This window comes from Palaemon carinicauda, chromosome 19, assembly GCF_036898095.1.
Source record: "Palaemon carinicauda isolate YSFRI2023 chromosome 19, ASM3689809v2, whole genome shotgun sequence".
Taxonomy (NCBI): Eukaryota; Metazoa; Arthropoda; class Malacostraca; order Decapoda; family Palaemonidae; genus Palaemon; species Palaemon carinicauda.
Genome location: NC_090743.1, coordinates 125,875,917 through 125,892,943, shown reverse-complemented (window position 1 = coordinate 125,892,943; position 17,027 = coordinate 125,875,917). Strand labels below are relative to the sequence as shown.

General features: G+C 42.5%; 1 protein-coding gene across 3 annotated transcripts in view; it reads left to right on the top strand.

The window, feature by feature from the left end:
* Positions 1–3,065: 3,065 nt before the first annotated feature.
* LOC137658378 (gastrula zinc finger protein XlCGF57.1-like) overlaps positions 3,066–17,027 on the top strand; it is a 30,172-nt gene continuing 16,210 nt past the window's right edge. The window contains exon 1 of one of the 3 annotated variants that reach the window (XM_068393051.1): positions 3,066–3,363. The gene's annotated coding sequence lies outside the window, so the exon portion shown is untranslated. Of the gene's footprint in view, positions 3,364–3,564; positions 3,668–3,782; positions 3,808–17,027 lie in introns of those variants that run through there. The other 2 variants (XM_068393052.1, XM_068393053.1) reach the window with 2 other exon arrangements.

Here is a 17,027-nt window from a genome sequence, read left to right as displayed (position 1 = left end):
ATGTTAATGTTTGTTCAGGATTTGTGATCCCCCTAGAGAAGTGTCATCGGTGAACTTCACATGCTTCATTGTAGGCATTACTAAAGGGTCTATGCACCCCATCTTCCATGCCCAACTGTATCAACTTTTAAGCTTTTAATTTATCTCTGTTTTGGCTTCCCTTCTTCTATCTTGTTGCCCAACCCCTTTAATCTTTGACTTCATAGTGCAACTGCGAGATTTTCTCAAGTTGTGCTTCAGCTCTGATTTACCGCCGTGACCCAAATTCCATGGCTCCGTCCAGTAGGTTTGATTGCAGAATGTAAAGATTTATGGCTGAGACATGCTTGCTGTGGTTATGTCAGAAAGGAGAAATACAGAAGCTGGGAAATGGGTGAGATCTTAAAGTTGCCAAGGTTTAGGCATACAATTAGAAGGGGGAAAGGTAAATGGTGATAGAAGAGGTAAATCCTTCCAGAATAGGAAAAAACAAGTTTTCTGTGGTTAATACGGTCTCGTGTAGTTGATGCCAGAGATTGCCTGGCTGGTTTAACACCCTACCTCTTCCCTCTGCCTGCATAAGAAACTAAGGCTTTGGAGGATGCTCAAACTGCTTTGACCTGAGAATGGAGTTCTTTCCCTCAATGGCAGGATAAAATGAAAAATTTCTACTGCTCTTTGGAGTCTGCTTGGCAAGTAGAGACATCACCAAGTCCAGTAGCCATTCAAAGTGGGTGAAAGGAAAGCAGAATACTGAAAATATTCAGAACTTGGATAAGGATGAAGAGTTGAAAGAAATAAACACATCGACAGACTAAGTGAACATTACAGCTTAAGACTGATATAAACAAGCAAGCAATGATGAAGACCACAAGGAAGAGAAAAGACATGATTCAAGCAATAAAAGGTAGAATAGAAAATCTTTTAGGAGCCATTATGTAAATGTGAGTTAATTAGCATCTTAAGGTAATATAGAAAAACAATACACAATAACTTGGAGACATCAGTGCAATGAATGAATAAGACTCAGAAGAATGGCAGGGATAGTAAAGATTAAAGAGGTGATAAGAGTGTTATGACTGAGATGGTGTGGGCACGTGGTGAGGATGGATGGTTGAGAGGAAGTGATGAGGGCTTAGGGGGAAGAGATCAAGAAGGGAGTAGAGAATTAGATGGTGAGATAAGTTGAAGGATGATATGGAGAGAAGAGGTTTGGAGGAAGAGATGCCTTTGATAGAAGGCATTGGAGAGGGCACGCCAGGCAACTGAACCCCTTACTGTCGGGATGACGGTGGGAAAGAAAAAGATATTAGAGTTACTCGTGGAGATTTATCTATGATTGTACATGGCCAGCTTATTTTCATACATATAACAGGAGAGGAAAATAGCAAAGGAGCTGCCTAAGGATCAAAGGTCTTTGCTGTCAGAAGACCATTTAAATCTAATAACACAAGGGATATGAGATTTGTATGATTAAATGCAGATGACATTTGATAAAACACACACACACACACACACACACACACACACACATATATATATATATATATATATATATATATATATATATATATATATATATATATATATATATATATATATATATACTGGAGGTAGCAGCAGAAGGGGAGTCAGCATTATGAAGCTTCGTCTGTGGTGGAAATGTGGGAGGTTGGGCTGTGGCACCCTAGCAGTACCAGCTGAACTTGGTTGAGTCCCTGATTAGGCTGAAGGAACATAGAGAGTAGAGGTCCCCTTTTTGTTTTGTTTCATTGTTGGTGTCGGCTACCCCCCAAAATTGGGGGAAGTGCCTTGGTATATGGATATATATATATATAGAGAGAGAGAGAGAGAGAGAGAGAGAGAGAGAGAGAGAGAGAGAGAGAGAGAGAGAGAGAGAGAGAGAGAGAGAGAGAGATAATTCCTATAAAACATAATTTATTAAAGGTAAACAATTAGAAAAAACAAAATATGAAAAAGTAAATTCTGCTATTGAATGAATATTTTAATTTTTTATATCCTTTTAGGGAGATTATTTTTTAATAATTTGTCCAATGAATATACTGTATATATATATATATATATACATACATACATACATATATATATATATATATATATATATATATATATATATATATATATATATATATATATATATATATATGTGTGTGTGTGTGTGTGTGTGTGTATTATTACTAGCTAAGCTACAACCCTAGTTGGAAAAGCAAAATGCTATAAGCCTAAGGGCTCCAACAGGGAAAAAATTAACAGAAATTGTTGTGCACGAATTGGAAATTCTTATTCATCATATGAACCATTAAAAATAGGAATGGGCCTATCCCGGGCCAGTGTCCTATTGGTCTGTAAAAAGTACTACAGGGAGAGGAGTGAAGTTTAAATTATGGTAGTCCTACATAATTGTAATTGACATTGATAATACACCTGATAATTAAAAAAAATCTTACTATTGTTAGAGAATGGATAACAGGTAAATAACATTACTAAATGAAATTCAAACCGCTTTTGCTGGTAGGAAAGAAAAACAATTCAAGAAACCTTGGTGACATTGAAGTAAATGTTAATGCTAATTTGATCCTGATATGTAGTATAGTTAAAATACAGCAAATTGTAAGAATGAAATACAATCTTTCCATAGAAAGTTAATAATTCATGATGACGGATATCAATGTAAAATTAGATTTAGATCTAATAAGACGATTAAACATTGTATAGAGTAAGAAGGTCTTGTAGGTTCGGGTATTACATAAACGAATGTATAGAAAAGAAACGTACGATAACTATCATAAATCAAATGAGAAATTTTTTAGAATTTGTTATAAAACGTTTATTTTTTTCATTAAATTGAAATATCTGTAAAATATAAAGTAAAATTGATATATGCTGAATGTTATAAAATGGTTTATACTGAATTCAAGCTTTGCCACCAATAACAAAACGAAGTTCGAACGAGAAACATTATAAAAAAAATAAGAAAATCAAATGTTTCATGTAATAATAAAAGAATAATTACATTAAAAATAATAGCTAAAACACAAAATGAAGACTATTGCAAATTTGCAATATTGCTGCCCTTCCCTTCCCTGCTACATTGCAAGGTTCAGTGCTGGCATAGTGCCAAGTTGGTCTCAAGCAAGAGGCACTCTCTCTCTAGTTCCCTTCACAACCTTGTATTAGTGTTAATATCTGGAGGATATTTTAAGTATACAGTTTGCAACGCCCCAGCTGTCATAGTGCCACCGCTAAGCTGCAACAAGGAAGATTTGAGGGAAGAATAAGGAGGAAATAAGGATAACAGCGGCCGAAGATGCACAGCTGATCTCTTACGCTGGGGAGAGAGAGAGAGGGTGAAAATCATAATTGGTATTTATATCTTTTTGAACGTTTGTTCTTAATTATTGTTATGTTATTTTGTATGATTAGTATGGTTAGTATAGTATTATAACAATGTAATACCACTTCGTACATTGGTACTGCATCTGCCTTCATTAACTACCGTAAAGGCAATTATGGCTTAACATTTTATTGGCCAAAGGTTTTTAAACTAATGCGGTATGATTTTGTAGGTTTTTGGTCATGTGAGGTCATTTAAACGTTGACTTGCGTGACAGGAGTTGCTCCTACCCTATCCTACCCAAGATTAAGCGAGATTATCGCTTTGATAGTCGTATGTAGCCTATACAGGAATGGAGTACTGTAGTCTGTTTAGCTGTTAAAAAAGTTAAAGTTGCAGGTTTTAGGTCTCCACAGAGACGATTTACATCGTCCTCCTCGGGCGACCATACTCTTGTGGTTGACGCCTTACTTGTAAGTTGACAGTATTAAAAGTCATCGTATGTATATATAGATATGGAAGTTACTCTATTGAAGATGCATTTTTTTGGAGCCTTTGTATATCAACGGACAGGACCTAACCAAAACTTCCCCACCTAACCTAACCTGCGAGTCACGTCATTACCTACCTATATTGTAGGGGTTTAACACCCCTCGGAGAGCCGCCTCAGACTGCCGTATTCCTAGTGATAGTTTGAAAATACGGGCGTTATGGGGTATGGTCGTCATTATACATACACCCTCTCTTTTTGTAATCAGGGCAAATCCTTACTGTATGTATGCTATTGGACCAATTCTCTTATTTCCACTAACTTCCTACTGTATACGATTTAAAATCAACAGGCTGTCTGAGATTCTTTAATGTACGATTGGCAAAGAGAATAACGTGTGCTTTGTAGAGAGGTTTTGACAGCGGAAAGTCTTCTATTACATGTCAAATCGATTTTCTTTTTTGGGAATGGTTTTTATCTCTGTTTGAAATATGAGCCTTTGTAGTTGGTTTGGTAAAATTCCAAAAGATATAATGGAAAACCCCCAATATTAAAAAGGAAGCAAACACAAGAACACCAACGAACCTAACCTAGGAGTGGTATCCTAACCCCAGGGGGTGGGGTGCACCTTCCTGTGATCCCCCTTAGAGTGCTGTATCCTTAGTTTCACCCAAAGACTAAGTCTCACCCTATGTGTTTACTTCCCAACCGGGTTCATTCCCGACAAGGTAAAACTGAATTGTATTTTGTAAATCCAGTTTCATAATACTGTATCATATTTTAGACAAAGATAAACAACAGTTTTCCCTTATTATTATTATTATTATTATTATCATTATCATTATTTGCATTTGCCAAACTACAACCCTAGTTGGAAAAGCGGGATGATATAAGCCCAGGGGAGCCTTTATAGTTTATGGGGACATGCTGAGAAAAATGGACAACTAACCCAAACTTCCCCCCATAACCTGACCTACAAGCTGTGTCCATTCCTTTCTAATGACGGGGGGGGGGGGACCACTGTCACTATCATACAAACCGGGGGGGGGGGGGCAACCACTGTCGCTGTCATACAAACCCCACAAACCCAACGTAACCGAACCTAGTTGTTCCCAGGTCACAACCCCTAGTCGGGGCCAAGCCCCCGAACCCCCTTCTTGGGCTGAACTTAGAAAATATAAAATAACTTCATATTATGGTATATCGGATCATAGTAAAGCACATCTTCCCCATAAGGAAAAACGATTGGGCTAGTAATAAGAAAGAAAACAAAGAAAAATAGAATATTTCAAGAAGAGCAACATCATTAGAATTTCTCCTATATAAACTATAAAAACTTTAACAAATCAAGTTGGCAAGTAATGAAATTTACGCCTATCCCAACCAACCGCATACTCCCCGTTAACTACGATAATATGAAGCAAGTTTCACGAACTATGAAATATTATGATTTAGCATTACCCTGCCGGGAGGGAAGCTGGTTGGGAGGTAAACACACCTTTGAGACTTGGTCTTAGTATAAGCTAATGATACGACAGTCTAAAGGGGGTTTTGTACGGTTGCGTAGCCCCTCTCCCATAGGTAAGTTTACGGCTCCTAGGTTAGGTTGGGAACTTTGAGTTAGGTTATGGTCTTGTGTTCATTTCCCTTTTTAAATGTAGTTTTCGGTCATAACTATAGGAATTTTGAAAAGTCGAGAATTTGAAAAATATGGGTTTCTCTTAATGATATTCACTAGTACAGTTCAAAATTTCTATATATATACACCAGGAACTACTTATTTTCTTCATTAGGAATATTGTTCTATAGTAAATGTTTACCAACATTTCAATTACTGTACTGTCCTAGTCTGCCCACATTAACTACAAAGACTCAAGCTTCTTGGTGTCGCTGATATTCCCTTGTAGCTTTTGAAAGGAACCATTCTGATTATATTTTATAAGGTTACTACTGTATGGTTAAATTGTCCTTCATATTTAAGGTTGCAGATATTTCTAAGCAGCATTAATTGAATGTTCAGCGAAAAACATTTGGTTAACCATGGCAAGCTAATGTTAGGTTAGATAAGGTTAAGTTTTGTTTTTAGTTCTAGTACATAGTGCGTCCACAACAGTTGTGCATTTTTGTTGTTACTCCTGCACTCTCAAGAAAAATAGTTGGGCCCAGTGCTAAGTTATTTGTGACCAGCATTTTATGGCTTTTTAATTTCATTAGTTTTATTTTAATTTTCATTATTTTCATTCTGAAAATTAACGCTAGTTAATTCCTCTCTTCCACTTTTATCCCAAAACCTAAATGATATATATATAAAGCAAGTTGTATCACTAAATAAGACCCATTTTGTTCCCACATGAACACAAACCATCATAATTAAATAGGGGTATGACTTTAATGATAATAGAATTGCCATTGAAAATTTAACAAGGTATTTAACTACTTGCATTTTGCATTCACTCTTGAGTTTGGCTTCAAGCAGTGATCAGCTATTCTCGTTACCTCTCATATTTTGTGCTTATTTAATATCCTACCTGCTATTTCCATACAGATGGATATTTGTGCAAACTGGCTGTTGTGAATGGGTAAACCTAGATAAATGAAAAGTGCAAGGATTATGCAGCTGTTAGCAGGATAAGCCACAATTGTGTGACCACTTGAACCTAAGGAAGTTGATCTTCCTTGGGCAACACTGGTGCTCTGTCGAGGGGAAGAAGATATTTGCCGCCGCTATGACTTCTAACTCTCTCTTCACAGCTGGGGAGAAGCATAAAATAAACTTTTGAAGGACCGACTGGTATGAAGGGTTTAGGGGATATTCACCGCCCTTGTTGCCTATCCAGTCGCTGGTCGAACTATTCCTTTCATCCTCGTGTCTGTCCTCATATGTGGTGTTCTCTGGTAAATCTGTTCCTTCAGCAGGCTGGTGAAGGGCATAGAGCCAATAGTGCATAGTAATCTACCACACACTGATGCTTTTAAAGGGTCCCCTCTGGCCTCTTTTATACCTAACCTATCAAGCACATTGTCGGTTGGGAAGGAGGGTGCCACCCTTCTTTTCTTTCCCCTGGACAATCGAGGTACATCTCAGTCTGTATCCCTAAAGGTAGTTCAGTTCTAAAGGGAAAAGAAGTGGCTTGTGGTGGGAGTAGAGAAACCGACACTTGATCCCCTCGCTTCTACATGCAATGAGACATTCCATAACTGAGTACAATTAATAATAGGATTCTAGGTTTCTTTGCGGTTGATCTCCTGATCGGTCAGACCCTAATTTGTCACTGCGTGATCGCTCTTTAGGAGACCCTTGGGTCACTGGTTATGTTCTCATACTCTTGCATGGACAGAAACTAAGATCTCTCACCTGTTTTTACCCCACGTGGCCTGCTGGAAAAAAGAACAAGTGACCACTCTCACAAACAGAGCAATACCCTATTTTCAATATTTAACTTAGCCGGTGATTATAATAGCTGCAACTCTGTTGCTCGACAGAAAACTCTAAGGTAAAACTCGCCAGCGATCGCTACACAGGTTGCGGGTGTGCCCAACAGCGCCATCTGTCGTCCAGATACCCAGTACTCAATGTAAACAAAGACTCAATTTTCTCTCTGTCGTGCTATCGACAAGACGTACTTACTCGCTGTTGCTAAACTGGAGTTTTTTCACAACTAATTGGTGAAGTACATTATTCTAGTTTTGAGCTTTCGCTGTGCAGGGTTTCTCTTCACACAAATCCTTGAACTCTTTTTGATAACGGATTCTTTGTTGATGACTTTTTGATAGTTTTTTGAATTCCCCTTTGACCAATTCAAAATGGCTGACCCTTCACAAGTCCCAAAATTTAGGAAGTGCAATGCTAGGGACTATTCAAGGCGTCTTCCGAAGGCTTCTATCGACCCTCACACTGTTTGTTCCAATTGTCGGGATAAAACCTGTCAATTGGAAGATCGGTGTGAGGAGTGCGTTGGCCTTTCGGAATTCGATTTTATCGAATTCCAAAAGTATACACGTAGGCTAGAGAGAGATAGAGTTAGGAGAAGTTCCTCTCGTTCTATTGATATTTCCTCTCCTCATGCCCCACAACCTATTCCTTCCCCTGTAGTGGTTGCTCCTAATCCCCCTCCTGGCACTCAGGAACCTTCGATGGCTGATATGATGCGTGCCATCCAAGCTCTGGGTGAGAGAGTTGAGTCCCTTGCTAGTGACCGTAATCAACTTATGGCGGATGTGAAGGAGCTGAAGTGCAAAAGTGCAGTGGGAAGTGTTAAAGTGAGTGATAGTGTTGTGGATAGTGTTGCGCTTGAGGGTTCGTCTGTTCGTGCCTGTCGTCCTCCTAGTCCGGGACCTCTTGCAAGCTCCCAAGTCCAGGGGAGAAGCAATGTCGTACAACAAATGGGTTCGAGAGGCTTTAATCAGCGAACAGACGTTCCCTCCGTGGTATCGGGCGTATCTACCCAAGATCGCCCCTGCCTAACTAAGACGAGAGAGCCCATTTATACCTCGTCTTCGGAAGGTGTTTCTCGCAAGAAACCCTAGACCAAGGTCTCACGACCGTTAAAGCGCAAGTCGGTCCCTTCCGCACAAGTCCAACGGCCCAGTTGTAGCCACTGGGTCAGTTCGGACTCGCTGCAGTCATCCGATGACTGCTCACCTCCTAAGAGAGGCAAAGCGGTACCGCTTCAGACAGTTACACCGTCTGTCGCCGCACCTGCTCCTGTAGACCCTAAGTGGTCTCTACTGCAAGACATGCAGTCTAAACTAACGTCTCTTATGCAGGACTTTCGTGCGGAGAAGGTTGCTGCCGCACCAGCTAGTGCAGCTCCTTGCCTACAACCGCCCACACGATCGGTTGTGCGTCCTGTGGACGCTGAGGTAACCTTCTCACGCACACCAGTTGAGAGAGTTCCGCCACCTATGCGTTGCAGTGTGATCTGCCAGCCGCATGTTGACGTTCAGCGACGCACGGAGGTCTCCGTTGACGTTCGTGAGGTTCAACAACCGTCAGAGTTGTTTTGTTTTGACGCGGTGCGTCAACCTCCGCAACCCAGTGTGGTTGCCACTGCTCACCCACATCAGTCCAGACAGTCTGGAGTAGACGCTGTGCGTCCCCGCGCTGCTATGGTTGTTGCCAGCTCACAGACTGGGCAGCAGTTCCATGACGTTGCGTCCGGCTCAGTCACGCATGCACCCGTGCGACCGGACTCAGCTATCCAGCCGTTACCCACTCCGTTGCCGTTCCCTCATCAGTTATCGGATGAGGGACTTTCTGATGATGATTTTGCTGCACACGTAGATGAACCGCATTCAGAACTGGACGAGCCTAAGTCTACGCAACCCTCTTTGGACTTTAGAAACGTTTTGGCCCTTTTCAAAGAGTTGTTTCCGGACCAGTTTGTTTCTGTGGCTCCGCGTTCTCCTCCGTCAGAGTTTGTGTTAGGCATGCCGTCAACCACTCCTGCCTTTACTAGACTCGTCCTCGCACGCTCGTCCAAGAGAGCTTTGCGGGTTATAGGAGAATGGCTGCAGTCCAAGAAGAGTTTAGGGAAGACAGCTTTTACGTTTCCCCCTGCTAGACTCTCTTCTAGATCGAGCGTCTGGTATGCCACGGGAGAAGTTCTCGGCTTGGGAGTTCCTGCCTCTGCCCAGGGCGACTTCTCAAGTCTTGTAGACTCTCCCCGCCGCCTTGCCATGAGACGCTCAAAGATATGTTGGTCATCTTCGGACCTGGACCACCTATTGAAAGGTATCTTTAGAGCCTTCGAAGTTTTTAACTTCTTAGACTGGTGTCTAGGAGCTCTAAGCAGAAAGATATCTCCAACTGAGAAGGAGACTTCCTTGCTCATTATGTCCTGCATGGACAAGGCCGTACGTGATGGGTCTAATGAGCTTGCTGCATCATTTGTGTCCGGAGTCCTTAAGAAGCGTGAAAACCTATGCTCATTCCTTTCAGCTGGAGTTACACCATGCCAGAGATCCGAACTTCTGTTTGCTCCTCTTTCCAAGTGTCTTTTTCCAGAAGACCTGATTAAGGAAATTGCCGCTTCTTTGATACAGAAGGACACTCACGATCTTGTTGCGTCCTCCGCTCGCAAAGCCACCCCTTTGCCTACCTTGTCAGCTAGACCAAGGATGGACACTCCAGCGTCCCGTTTTATTCCGCCCTTTCGTGGCAGAGCCTCCAGCAGAGGAGGTGCTCGTGCCGAAGGGAAACGAGGAAAGAAGAAAGGAACCAAGTCCTTTAAGGGCAGAGTCTGACTGCCAGCTTCTTCAGACAGCAGTGGGAGCCAGACTCAAGAACTTCTGGCAGACCTGGGAAAAGAGAGGCGCAGATGCACAATCTGTGAAGTTGCTCAGAGAGGGGTACAAGATCCCGTTTGTACGGAAACCCCCTCTAGCAACGTCTCCCATCGATCTCTCTCCCAGGTACAGAGAGGAAGACAAGAGACGAGCATTGAAACAGGAAGTGTCTCTTTTACTAGAGAAGGGAGCGGTGGTCAAAGTCTCGGACCATCAAACCCCGGGATTCTACAACCGCCTCTTCTTGGTTTCAAAGAAGACAGGAGGGTGGAGGCCGGTGCTAGACGTCAGTGCGCTGAATGTCTTTGTCACAAAGCAGACGTTCTCCATGGAGACCACAAAGTCGGTTCTAGCAGCGGTCAGAAGGGAAGACTGGATGGTCTCTTTAGACCTAAGGGACGCATACTTCCACGTCCCCATCCACCCAGACTCCCAACCTTTTCTGAGATTTGTTTACAAAAAGGTTGTCTACCAGTTTCAAGCCCTGTGCTTTGGCCTAAGCACAGCTCCTCTTGTGTTTACGAGGCTGATGAGGAATGTAGCCAAATTCCTTCATTTAGCGGATATCCGAGCCTCCCTCTATTTGGACGACTGGCTTCTCAGAGCTTCTTCCAGTCGTCGCTGTCTGAAGGATCTAAAGTGGACTCTAGATCTGACCAAGGAATTGGGTCTCCTTGTCAATATGGAAAAGTCTCAAGTGGTCCCATCCCAAACTATTGTGTATTTAGGGATGGAGATTCACAGTCTAGCTTTTCGGGCTTTTCCGTCGGCCCCCAGAACAAGCCAAGCCCAGTTATGCATCCAGAACATGCTGAAGAAGGAACGATGTTCAGTCAGGAAGTGGATGAGTCTGATAGGGACGCTATCATCCCTGGAACAGTTTGTGTCATTAGGAAGACTACACCTCCGTCCTCTTCAATATCACCTAGCATTTCACTGGAAAAAGGACAAGACGCTAGAAGCGGTCGCGATCCCCATTTCCGAGAAGATGAAGTCTTGCCTGACGTGGTGGAAGGACAGTATCAGCCTCAGAGAGGGTCTGCCCCTGGCTGTTCAGACTCCCAACCACGTTCTCTTCTCGGACGCATCGGACGTAGGCTAGGGCGCGACATTAGACGGTCGGGAATGTTCGGGAATATGGAACTCGAGTCAAAGGACAATGCATATCAACTGCAAGGAGCTACTGGCAGTACATCTGGCCTTGAAAAGCTTCAGGTCTCTCCTTCAAGGCAAAGTGGTGGAGGTGAACTCGGACAACACCACTGCTTTGGCGTACATCTCCAAGCAAGGAGGGACCCACTCACTGACGTTGTACGAGATCGCAAGGGACCTGCTCATCTGGTCAAAAGGTCTAAACATATCGCTAGTAACGAGGTTCATCCAAGGCAACTTGAATGTCATGGCAGATTGTCTCAGTCGGAAGGGACAAGTAATTCCAACAGAATGGACCCTCCACAAGGATGTATGCAAGAGACTTTGGGCCACTTGGGGCCAACCAACCATAGATCTCTTTGCAACCTCGATGACCAAGAGGCTCCCAATATATTGCTCACCAATCCCGGACCCAGCAGCAGTTCATATAGATGCCTTTCTCCTAGATTGGTCTCATCTGGATCTATACGCATTCCCACCGTTCAAGATTGTCAACAAGGTACTGCAGAAGTTCGCCTCTCACAAAGGGACAAGGTTGACGCTAGTTGCTCCCCTCTGGCCCGCGAGAGAATGGTTCACCGAGGTACTTCGATGGCTAGTAGACGTTCCCAGAACTCTTCCTCTAAGGGTGGACCTTCTACGTCAGCCACACGTAAAGAAGGTACACCAAAGCCTCCACGCTCTTCGTCTGACTGCCTTCAGACTATCGAAAGATTCTCGAGAGCTAGAGGCTTTTCGAAGGAGGCAGCCAGGGCGATTGCTAGAGCAAGGAGAACATCCACCCTTAGAGTCTACCAATCGAAGTGGGAAGTCTTCCGAAACTGGTGCAAGTCAGTATCTGTATCCTCGACCAGTACCTCTGTAACTCAAATAGCTGACTTCCTCTTATACCTGAGGAAAGAACGATCACTTTCAGCTCCCACTATCAAGGGTTACAGAAGCATGTTGGCATCAGTCTTCCGTCACAGAGGCTTAGATCTTTCCAACAATAAAGATCTACAGGACCTCCTTAAGTCTTTTGAGACCACGAAGGAGCGTCGTTTGGTTACACCTGGTTGGAATTTAGACGTGGTACTAAGATTCCTCATGTCAGACAGGTTCGAGCCGTTACAATCAGCCTCCCTGAAAGATCTCACCTTAAAGACTCTTTTCCTGGTATGCTTAGCCACAGCTAAAAGAGTCAGTGAGATTCATGCCTTCAGCAAGAACATCGGATTTTCGTCAGAAATGGCTACATGTTCACTACAACTTGGTTTTCTGGCCAAAAACGAGCTGCCTTCTCGACCTTGGCCGAAATCGTTCGATATTCCCAGCTTATCGAATATGGTTGGCAATAAACTAGAAAGAGTCTTATGCCCTTTGAGAGCTCTTAAGTTCTATTTAAAACGAACTAAACCTTTACGAGGCCTTTCTGAAGCTTTATGGTGTTCAGTTAAGAAACCATCTTTGCCTATGTCAAAGAATGCTTTATCCTATTTTATCAGACTGTTAATACGAGAAGCTCATTCCCATCTGAGTGAGGAAGACCAAGCATTGCTGAAGGTAAGGACACACGAAGTTAGAGCTGTCGCAACTTCCGTGGCCTTTAAACAAAATAGATCTCTGCGAAGTATAATGGATGCAACCTATTGGAGAAGCAAGTCAGTGTTCGCATCTTTTTATCTTAAGGATGTCCAGTCTCTTTACGAGGACTGCTACACACTGGGACCATTCGTAGCAGCGAGTGCAGTAGTGGGTGAGGGCTCAACCACTACAATTCCCTAATTCCATAACCTTTTAATCTTTCTCTTGAAATGTTTTTATTGTTGTTTTTTGGGTTGTCCGGAAGGCTAAGAAGCCTTTCGCATCCTGGTTGATTTGGCGGGTGGTCAAAGTCATTTCTTGAGAGCGCCTAGATTAGGGGTTTTGATGAGGTCCTGTTGTATGGGTTGCAACCCTTGATACTTCGGATCCTAGGGGTCGATCAGCATCCTAAGAGGATCGCGAGGCTCCGTAAGGAAGACGTACTTAAAAAGGCAGAGTAATTGTTCAAGTCGACTTCCTTACCAGGTACCTATTTATTTTGTTTTTGTTATTTTGATAACTTCTAAAATGAAATAAAAACTCTTAGCTCATAATAATGTAAACATATTTTGCTGGTCTCTACCCACCCCCCTGGGTGTGAATCAGCTATTATAATCACCGGCTAAGTTAAATATTGAAAAATGTTATTTTGATAATAAAATAAATTTTTGAATATACTTACCCGGTGATTATAAATTAAAGGACCCTCCTTTCCTCCCCAATAGAGACGCAGTGGAACGAGGAGAAAATTGAGTCTTTGTTTACATTGAGTACTGGGTATCTGGACGACAGATGGCGCTGTTGGGCACACCCGCAACCTGTGTAGCGATCGCTGGCGAGTTTTACCTTAGAGTTTTCTGTCGAGCAACAGAGTTGCAGCTATTATAATCACCGGGTAAGTATATTCAAAAATTTATTTTATTATCAAAATAACATTTTTGTGCATCTCATTGACAGCAAGAGTTTTCACTCCTAAGTGACTGGTATGCAAACTGCGTGATACCTCTTACTTTTTTGTTTCATAGAGGCTAAAGGTAAGTTTACTTAGTCTTGGCGTTACTTTATTATTTTTTCAATGTTACCACAATAATGCAAAACAAAATCTTTATAATTTAAATAACAATTGAGACAAGAAAGAGAGAAAATCCACAGAAATTGATTTCAAAGTAGATGGTAAATGAGAAACTGTAACAGAAGTTGAAGGTTCACACACCTCCATGGCTCTCAAAAGACTGAAAAATTAGCGGTGGAAATTGTGTGAAAAGTGTTCAGTTTCCTAGTAAAACTGTCACCTGGTAGGGTGTTCAAGTCACGTGATTCTAGTTTTGTTAAAATGCTAGTCCCAAGTAAAATGTGGATAATCTTCATTGGTTAAAAACTATGATGTATGGGTGACGTCTTCCTACGTAGAATACAGTTGATTATGTAATAATGACTTAATCTATGTTTTTAACGAACAATAGAACAAACAAGAGCTCAGTCTGAAGAGGAATTTGAGAGAGTTATGAAGTCAAGGGACTTAGTTTTTTTCAGGTGGGTCAAATTTAATTTCTATTTTTAAACCACTTCTAGACCTAGTGCCACTTAGATTTATGTATCAAACGAAACCTTGGACTTTCCTCTTTGTAGTGAAAGTACTTAAATTTGATAACTTGCTGGCGGAGCTATTGTATAGAATTACCTTTTCTTCTTCGAACCATAATCCCGAGGCGGTCTTATCGCTCATGTGTACACCTCCCCTCTATTCTGATGTGTCTATGAACAGTAACATCTCTGGAGGCAGGGAGTCAGAGTGAAACTCTCCGGGTGAGGGATTCGTCATTCAGCCACCACTCAAGGTCGTCCCTCAAGTGGCTTCTGACCAGTGACGCTTCAGATACCGCTATAGCTAAGTCTGGTATAGGATCCTGTGGGGCACAATCATTTTTCTGCGATGAAAATATCCCAAAAAGCATTGCCACCAACAAGCTGGAAGTCATGATTGCTCAAAGACGGTTGTGCTATACCTCCCCCTGTCTGTTGATGCGATCATCTGTTGGAAAGACTCCGAGGTACTCCGTCCTTCTCTTGGGCGTGAGGCTTGACTTCTCCCAATTGATTACAATGGCCAGATCGTGGCAAAAGAAAAGAAGCTTGTTTTGATCATGGAGTAACTGCCTTTTAAGGATAAGATTAGCCAATCTTTGAGGTACTATACCTCAAAAGACAAATATAATTTGAGTGAGCCCAGGCTGAAACGAGGGTGAACATTCACGTGAACACCTGGGGAGCAGAAGACAGTCCGACTTACAAAGCTCCAAACTGATACACAGCTTCCTCAAAGAAAAAGCGTAGGTACTTTTTGTTGGATCGGTATTATGAAAATACTGTATGTCCTTCAGTTCCACAGAAAGCATGAAGGCTTCCCTCTTGATGGCTGCACAAACAGTGTTGCTGTCTTCATTCTAAATGGAGTTTGTTGAACAAAAATTGTCGTAGTGGAGAGGTCAATGACTCATCTCAATCCTCCTGTTAACTTATCCGCAAGAAATGACCGACTGTAGAACCCAGGAGACTTGTCTTGGATGACTTTTAAGATGTTCACGTCCGTTATCGCCGCCATTTCTGCTGCAAGTGTCAGTGCCTAAAGCAATTCTGGAGGGTATTTCTGTAACATTATCAGAGACCAAGGAGGGAAGAGGAAGAGCTGGTGAAAGGAAGGTAGTATCTGTCCGTAAGAACTTTCATCACCTAACTTTGTCCCGTATCACTGTCATGTTGCCCCATGATAGGAATCCTCCACACTTGGGGCATCTGGAGGAGGGGTTTGTTGACTTTGGCGTCCCCTTCCAACATCCCTATCCCTTCCCCTCCTGCCATGGCTGGGTTGAGGTTAAAAAAAAGGGTGATGGATAATGTCCTTTCTTTCTTTTAGGTGGAAAGAACTGGAGCTGTAGATCGTGATATGGGAGGTCACCGTCAGTTTCTTCAGCACTGACTTAGCTGAGTGACTTGAAGCCCTGGTAGTGGTTTGCTTCAAAGACCCTGGGCCCTTTAAATTTCTGCTCTTTGGATCAGGGCATCATGATCCGCCCTCCATAACGATGATGCATGTCTGTGCTTGTATGATGGCTGAGATATGACCTGTTCCAATCACTAATTTATGACTGAGTTACAAAATCTTGTTCTGGAGAAGATCTTAAGCGATGGTGTTCAAAAGTGTTTTAGGAATGCTATGAGGCAGGAGAGGGATGAGGCCAACTGCCAATCATCAGGATCGGCCGTGCTTTTGTTCGGTCACAGATAATATTGAGCACTTGCAGCAGCGCTCCTAAATCCTGTACTATGAAAAACCTTCCTTGGGTTGGGTTTTTGTGTAGCCCTGCTCCTCCCATGAAACCATGCAGACAAATTGGTAGACTCTGTCTGATCAATAGCCCGGTGCCTTGGGGAATTCTTTCTTGTCAGGCGTCACTTCTGAAGGTTTGGGTATAGATAAAGGAGATACAAGTAGTAGCAGTGTGTACTAGTATCTCTTCAGCACACACTACTTCTCTCTATGTCCTGAAAGTGTGATTTTCTATGAAGTAGGAAAAGAAGGATAGTGCCCGTTTATCCCAACAGGCAGTATGTATGCTCAGTGCGTACGATAGCTGTGAGCAACAATGTTTCTTCCTGCTATGGGACAATTCTCGGCCCTTACTCCTCCAAGCACCATCAAATTGTGTGTGAATACCTATAGTGTATAACCACACACCTCCCTAGTGTTGTGTGTGTGTGTCTGTGTTTCATTTCGCTATGGGACAATTCGTGGCAATCAATCAAGAAGGGAGCCTCCTGGTACTACACACTCTTCCACTGGGAGAGAAGCAGTAGAAATTACGTGTATGCGACTTATAGAATGGTTTTCTTGGGTTTCTTCGATAAAGTCATCTACTTATTCTTCTACTGAAAGTTACAGCCAAGACTCTTAATGAAGATGAGAAATTCATCCCCTTTGGATTCTCGCAGAGCAATGAAAAAATCTCTTAAGGGAAAGAGACTACAACAGCACAACATGATGATACATCCTTAGCACTTTTAGGGATTGGCAGACACTGAAGGAAAGAAGAAAGGCAACGCCCATCTCCTTCACAATCGGTGGCGGCAGAACTCCTCTTCCGATAAGGCACCAGCAATATCTAAGAACTAACTACCTTTGATTCAAGTTGTCAATGTTGT